Genomic DNA, 7510 nt, shown 5'->3' on the forward strand with positions numbered 1-7510 from the left:
AGTGTTTTCTGTATTCGGTGACGTTGTGTTTTAGTGTGATGATTGAGTGAAGGTAGATGATGAATTGATCTGTCCGGCCACAGCTGGAGTATGCTGTCCAGTTCTGGGCACCGGTCCTCAGGAAGGATGTGCTGGAACTGGAGAGAGTCCAGAGAAGGGCAACAAAAATAATTAGGGGAATGGAGGGCATCAGCTATGAGGAAAGACTACAAGCACTGAATGTATTCTCTCTGGAGAAGAGACGATTGAGGGGGGATATGATACCAATGTACAAATATTGTTTTGGAAACCCTAGCATATGGAAAAACCTATTCAGAGAAAGGAAATACAATAAGACACGTGGCCACTCACTAAAACTAGAGGAAAGGCGGTTTAACCTTAAAATACGCAGGGGGTTCTTCCCTGTAAGAGCAGTAAGGATGTGGAATTCTCTTCCACAAGCAGTGGTATCAGCAGGGAGCATTGATAGTTTAAAAAAACTCTTAGATGGGCACCTTAAAGACCACAACATACAGGGGTATACAATGTACGGTTAACAGTAGACACACACACACACATCATAGGTTGAACTGGATGGACTGATGTCTTTTTTCAACCTCACTAACTATGATGGGATGAGATGTGGGTGAGAGAAAGCAAAGCATGAGGGAAAAAAAAATTCACTTTCCGTTTAGTAGCACCTAGTGCCCTGCTCCTGTAGGTGGCAACATCAAAACCATCTGTCATGAATAAAAAATGGCTGTGTCCTCCAGTGAGCAAAGGAGTGGAAAAAGAAAAATTGTACTAGCCATAAAATCCAGTTCTTGGAATCTATTGAGGGACACAGGAGATACAGCTGGGTTATACTGCTGCCTGCAGGCAGACTGGAAGCTGGCAAACAAAAGCTATGTAGGCCAGCCCCCCCAGTACTACTTGCCATGCATCAGTTTTGTAGAAAGCAAGGAGTTCAAAAAGCACATGATTGTAATCATAGAAGGGGGGGACTCTATGGAGTCCAAGAAAGGATTTTACTAGAGGTTCTGAAATCCTACTTTCCTTTTTTTTTTTTTCTCTCTCCTCTTTTGTCCATTGAGGGTCCTGTCGGGACCTCTAAAAGCATTGACTGTGGGATGGGCAACATTAACCCTTTTGCACCTAAAGATAAAACAAATCTAAATGCCTAAGCATGATTTTGCAACTTTGACATGTTGGTAAAACCTTACATACAGTATCATCGCAACTACTTTGTGCATCCAGGTGGATTATACTGTGTCTTTTCAGGACAAATTGGGGCTTTCATTTAGTAGTAAATGGTAATGGATATCTCAAAGTAAAACTGACCCAAAATAGTAAAATCTTCTTCTTTTTTTTACATTTAGCTGTATATTTTTTTGGTACTACCATAACCTTCCACCAAAGAACAACTCAAAAATATTCTCCTGCCCCCGACGATAGCAGCGATGCCACATTATGTGTATGTTGCTGTATGTACACGTAGTACAGACCAAAAACAATAGTGCGCATTTTATTTATTTATTTTTTTTAATCTTACCTAAGACCCCGTTCACACTGGGGTCGCCTGACAGGTCGCCGTAGGTCACCTGCCATAGAGAAGCTGTGGACCCTTTCTAATAGGAGCGACACAAGTCGCTCCGACTTAGAAAAAGGGTCCGGAGCTTCTTTGGGGCGACCCGGAGCGACCTGCATTGACTTCAATGATATGAAGTCCGTGCCGGCTGCTCCGAGGTCGCGGTGCGAGCGCGCCGTGACCTGTGAGGTCGCCCCGGCAAGTAGCGTCGCCCCAGTGTGAACGGGGTCTAAAACAAACCTTACAGTAATTTAAAAAAAAAATACTGACCCTAACCTTGACCTAAACACCCCGTCACTGACCTAGATCAAACCTTGATCTAGATATTTTTTTTATTACTATTGTCTATATATTTTTTTTCTCTGCAAGGAGAACAAAAAGTGATGCATCATGGGGGCTGGCTTCACAGCAACTGATCCGCTATCACAGTGATCAAGTGACCCAGAATCTTAAGGGCCGGGTCCCAATCATTAGGGGTTCATGGTGAGACCCAGGTCTCTGTCCTGGAAGTGTGCCATGTGGTACACTCCCAGCACAATTGGAGGTACGCAAATATGCAGCCCCATGCAAAAATGCCCAGTCTAGTGGGGTTGCATATTTGTGTTACGTTTGGGTGAAGTGAAGGGGTTAACTAGCCCAGTGGAACAGAACTGGGGGGGGGGGGGGGGCAGCAGCCCAGAAGCCACCTAAAGGACCAGCGCCTCAAGCTGACACCTGCTGAGGCGAAGCACCCTACCTGATGGGTGAATTGCCTATACAGCCAGAGGGAGAAAGAAGAAAATCATCCTGATCAAGACCCAAAAAGAAAGGTCCCCACCAGTGAGGAGTTACTCCAGGTGTTAAGGAACACCAAAACCTTGCACCAAGTGAAAGACTGATAGACCAGAACCCACCACCACGGATAGAACTACTGCAAACTCCAATGTAGGAAAGAAAAGACCCACAACCTGATGGGGAGGTCAACCCCCTAGAACAGTGATGGCAAACCTTGGCACCCCAGATGTTTTGGAACTACATTTCCCATGACGCTCTACGACATTGCAGAGTGCATGAGCATCATGGGAAATGTAGTTCCAAAACATCTGGAGTGCCAAGGTTCGCCATCACTGCCCTAGAAGAAACCCAAGAGCAAACAGGTTCTGGTGGAAAGACCAGCTGGTCTAAGCAGGAAGACCCTAGCGTAGAATGAAGGGATGAGAGCTCCATGTCTATAAAGCTTGTCTCTACAGACAGCTAACTCTGCTAAGCAGTACTTGTCTACTGAATCAGGGATTTTCTTGACAACTCCCTACAAGGAGTGTGAAGCGACACTTCAAAACTCAAAAATTTCAATCTGTTGAAGTCAGCATGCCTGCAAGGGTAGGGTGCATGGAACAGTAATCTTAGTACAGCAAAGAGCATCTGCCTGATTGTGAGCACAACAGGGAAAGTGCCTGAAGGACCTTCAACAGGCTGCAAACTAGGCAGGGAAAGAACACCTAACCCTGGGCTGACAGAGCCCAAAATGTTGCTTCATTCCTGTCAAAGGATATCGGCAGTGGGAGACGACTGTTTTGCCTGCTGACAGTCCAGTGAGACACTGGGTCCTCCTCCACATTTCTAGGGTCAGAGATGCAATGTAATCTGTGAGCCTCTCCTGCATAATCAGAGGTTACTACTGTAATAGAGAGGAACTAGATACTAGGGAATGTCCAATAGGGAGAGAAGTGTGGTTGAGACTGAGACATATATTTCAGCCTCTGAATCAGGCTCGCACAGCAATACTTAGATGATGTCCAATGCCATCTGAACCAGAAGACCTACACAGAGGGATCAAATGATGTTGACTGAATCCCTTGTACATTTAACAAAATCCAGTGTGGCCCAGGCCCTTTCAGGATCCTTCCAGTTTGCATGGGGAACAATTTTAAAAAGTGGGTGTAGTAGAAAGATCTTTGCAGCTGTAGAAGTCCTTAAGGATCCCAGGCTGGCGATAGCAGGTTATTGCGTATTGCACAAATACAACAATCAAAAAGAGTCTTTTCAGACTGTAGTAAATCCAGATCTAAAGGCCCGTACACACGTACCGATCGTCGGCATACAAACGTCGGTGGACGAAGGATCTGCCGATTGTACGCGTGTTAGTATGGTGCCTCCGACAGATGTCTGCGCACAATCCGCGGACAAAAGTCTTTCGTGCAAACATGAAAATATTTGTATGCCGACACCAGAACGGACGATTGTTCGCCTGTCAGTACACAATTCGGCCGACAGACCGCAGATTTGCAAGACTGGGCATGCTCAGAAAATAGAAAACACAGGGAAAGTTAACCATTACATGACATCACTTCTGCAGTCGGCGGACAAAATTCTTGTGCTGTCCTTGTGCTGTCTTTGCACTTTTCAGCAGACACCGACATCCCGGGGAGAAAAGAGGAACATTTGTAAGCCGACCATCGGTACGTGTGTACGGGGCTTAAGTTAGGCTCCTTTCACACACTCCGTCCGTTGGACGGAGTCCATTTTTCTCAGCGGGGGATCGAGCTGCCGATCCCCCGCTGAGCAGCAGGAGGACAGCTGTGTCTCCGTGCTGTGTGCGGAGACACAGCTGACAGTTCCCCATGCATCTCTATGGGGGAAATCGGATGTCAACGGACCGTCAGTCCGTTCTCACCCGATCCGATCCGCTGGACGGATGGAAAATAGGGTTTCCATCCGTCCAGATTTGACGGATCGGATCGGGTCGGATGTCAGCGGACTTGTCTCCGCTGACATCCGATGCCCCATAGGAATGCATGGGGGGACCGTTCAGATCCGCCAAAAAAAATGGACAGGCGGATCTGAACGGTCCGCCTGTGTGAAAGTGGCCTTAGAGATGGTCACTGTGGCCCTGCAGAGTCTCTCACCGGTGGCAAAGTGTTGAGTGACTGCAGTAGAGGCTCCTAACAGTAGGGTAGAGGATTTGGCCGCACTTAATGGAGATAGATGAGACTCCAAAGAGGTATAGCCCTTAACAATAGGGTCAGTGGTTTCTAGGTTACAGGTGTCAGTGTTAAGCCCCGTACACACGCACAGATTGTTGGCCGTAAATTGTCGGCTAACATCCGATCTGCCGATTGTAGGCTTGTTAGTATGATGCTTCCGACAACCAATTGCGAATTTTCGGCCGAAAAAAATCTGGTGTGCATGCTATAAAATTTTTGTTGGCCAACAAAGAACGGCCGATTGTTGCTCAGTCAGTACAGATTTCGGCAGACAAAAATCAGATGAGCAAGACTGGGCATGCTCAGAGAAGAAAAAACACAGGGAAAGTCAACCATCACATGACATCACTTCTGAAGTTGGTTTTTGTTGGCCAACAAAAGTCCAGTGCAAGTCTAGAGCACATTTCAACCAACACAACAACACTGGACAAAAGACGGCCGATCGGTTGGCCAACAATCTGTGCGTGTGTACAGGGCTTAAACGTCCCCAGAACGATTAAGAGAGTGTGGACTGTCTCCCCTGTGTTTGGGTACATGATGCAATCTTGTGGCAGTGATGCAAAGCGACCCAAAGTTCAAGACAATGTTTTGGGAACTTCTGAACCCAAGCAGCTTGAAGTAAATAGGGTCACTGTAAGCGGGTAGTAAGAACAGATCAGAATACCATGTGGTGCCTGGGATGGTGTTTCCTTTACACTGAATGTCAGGAAAGAAAGCATGTGACACTCCACCCAGCAGATGACAACATCCCTCAGCATTATCCCTTTCTGTGGTAAAACCAGTGGTAACAAAATTTGAAAGGCTCCCATCAGTGCAAACAACGAGGTAACTCCCTGTTCAGCCCAGATAGGCTACCCAACATAGTAAGGCTCCATGTACACGGGACGTTGTTAAAAGTCCCTTTGAATGCTGGAATTTTTAGGACGTTTGAAACGTCCGTTCGGTCGCGTTTGTACCCGTGTTTAGCGGGCGTTTAGCGGCGTTTGCGGGCGTTTGCGTTTAGAAGCGTTCCTAGAGGTCAAAAAAATGATTCCCCTTTAAAATGGAAGAACGTAAACGCTAAACGCGGGTCATCGCGTTCGTGCGCGTTCGGACGCGTTTGTGCGTTTGAAACGCCGGGAAACACACGTTCGAACGCAAATAATTGCGTTCTAAAAACAGTCCCTGAACGCAACTGCCTGCAAATGACTGTAAACGACCTGGTGTACATGGACAGATAAGATAACATGTAGCTGGGTTCAGGGGCTTCTGAAAAAAACGCCCAACTGCTCCTAATCGGCCATTTCCAGCGTCCCGTGTACATGGAGCCTAAAGCCCCGTACACACGTACCGATGGTCGGCTTACAAATGTTCCTCTTTTCTCCCCGGGATGTCGGTGTCTGCTGAAAAGTGCAAAGACAGCACAAGGACAGCACAAGAATTTTGTCCGCCGACTGCAGAAGTGATGTCATGTAATGGTTAACTTTCCCTGTGTTTTCTATTTTCTGAGCATGCCCAGTCTTGCAAATCTGCGGTCTGTCGGCCGAATTGTGTACTGACAGGCGAACAATCGTCCGTTCTGGTGTCGGCATACAAATATTTTCATGTTTGCAAGAAAGACTTTTGTCCGCGGATTGTGCGCAGACATCTGTCGGAGGCACCATACTAACACGCGTACAATCGGCAGATCCTTCGTCCACCGACGTTTGTATGCCGACGATCGGTACGTGTGTACGGGCCTTAAGTCTTCAGAGACAGAGCAAGTGCTGAGGCAATCCCACAACTTTGGATCTGGAAGACGCTGCATGGTTAACATTTACCAGTATTTGAAATTTGGAAAAGGCCACAAGTGGAACCCAGTGCCTGAAGGTCACAGTTCAGGCTAGCACTGTCAGTCCAGTGTGTTAAGGCCCAGCACTCCAATGTCTGACTTATGCCTCGTACACACGCAACGATTATCGGCCGACCGATCGTCCGACTTTTGTCCAGAGTTGTGTTATGTTGGTTGGAATGTGCCTAGACTGCACACAAATTTTCTCGGCCAACAAAAATCTACTTCTGAAGTGATGTCATGTGCTGGTTTACTTTCTGTGTTTTTTCTTCTCTGAGCATGCCCAGTCTTGCTCATCAGATTTTTGTCTGCCGAAATCTGTACTGACTGACGGAAAATCGGCCGTTGTGTTGACGGCCCACAAAAATTTTATAGCCTGCACACCAGATTTTGTTCGGCCGAAAAGTCGCAGTCGGTTGTCGGAAGCATCATACTAACAAGCCGACAATCGGCCGATCGGACGTTGGCCGAAAATTTACGGCCAACAATCGGTGCGTGTGTACGGTGCTTTAGGACAACTTATCTCAACCAGGGTTTCATTAAAAATTCCAGAAACTGTCAACAATTTTTTTTGGCCGAAAAGTCGGAGTCGGTTGTCGGAAGCATCATACTAACAAGCCGAAAATCGGCCGATTGGACGTTGGCCGAAAATTCCCGGCCAATAATCGATGCGTGTGTACGGGGCATTAGGAAAGACTGAGCCAAAGACAAGCTCAAACAGCAACATAAAGTGTAAAGCCTCGTACACACGCACCGATTGTTGGCCGACCGATCGGCCGTCTTTTGTCCAGTGTTGTGTTGGTTGAAATGTGCTTTAGACTGCACACAAATTTTCTCGGCCAACAACAACCAACTTCAGAAGTGATGTCATGTGCTGGTTTACTTTCCGTGTGTTTTTTCTTCTGTGAGCATGCCCAGTCTTGCTCATCTGATTTTTGTCTGCCGAAATCTGTACTGACTGACGAACAATCGGCCGTTCTGTTGATGGCCAACAAAAATTTTATAGCATGCACACCAGATTTTGTTCGGCCGAAAAGTCGCAGTCGGTTGTCGGAAGCATCATACTAACAAGCCGACAATCGGCCGCTGGCCGAAAATTTACGGCCAACAATCAGTGCGTGTGTACTGGGATTTAGGACAGCTTATCTCAACCAGGGTTTCATTAAAAAT

The sequence above is a fragment of the Pelophylax lessonae genome, assembly GCF_965119305.1.
Source record: "Pelophylax lessonae genome assembly, chromosome: 10".
Classification (NCBI taxonomy): Eukaryota; Metazoa; Chordata; class Amphibia; order Anura; family Ranidae; genus Pelophylax; species Pelophylax lessonae.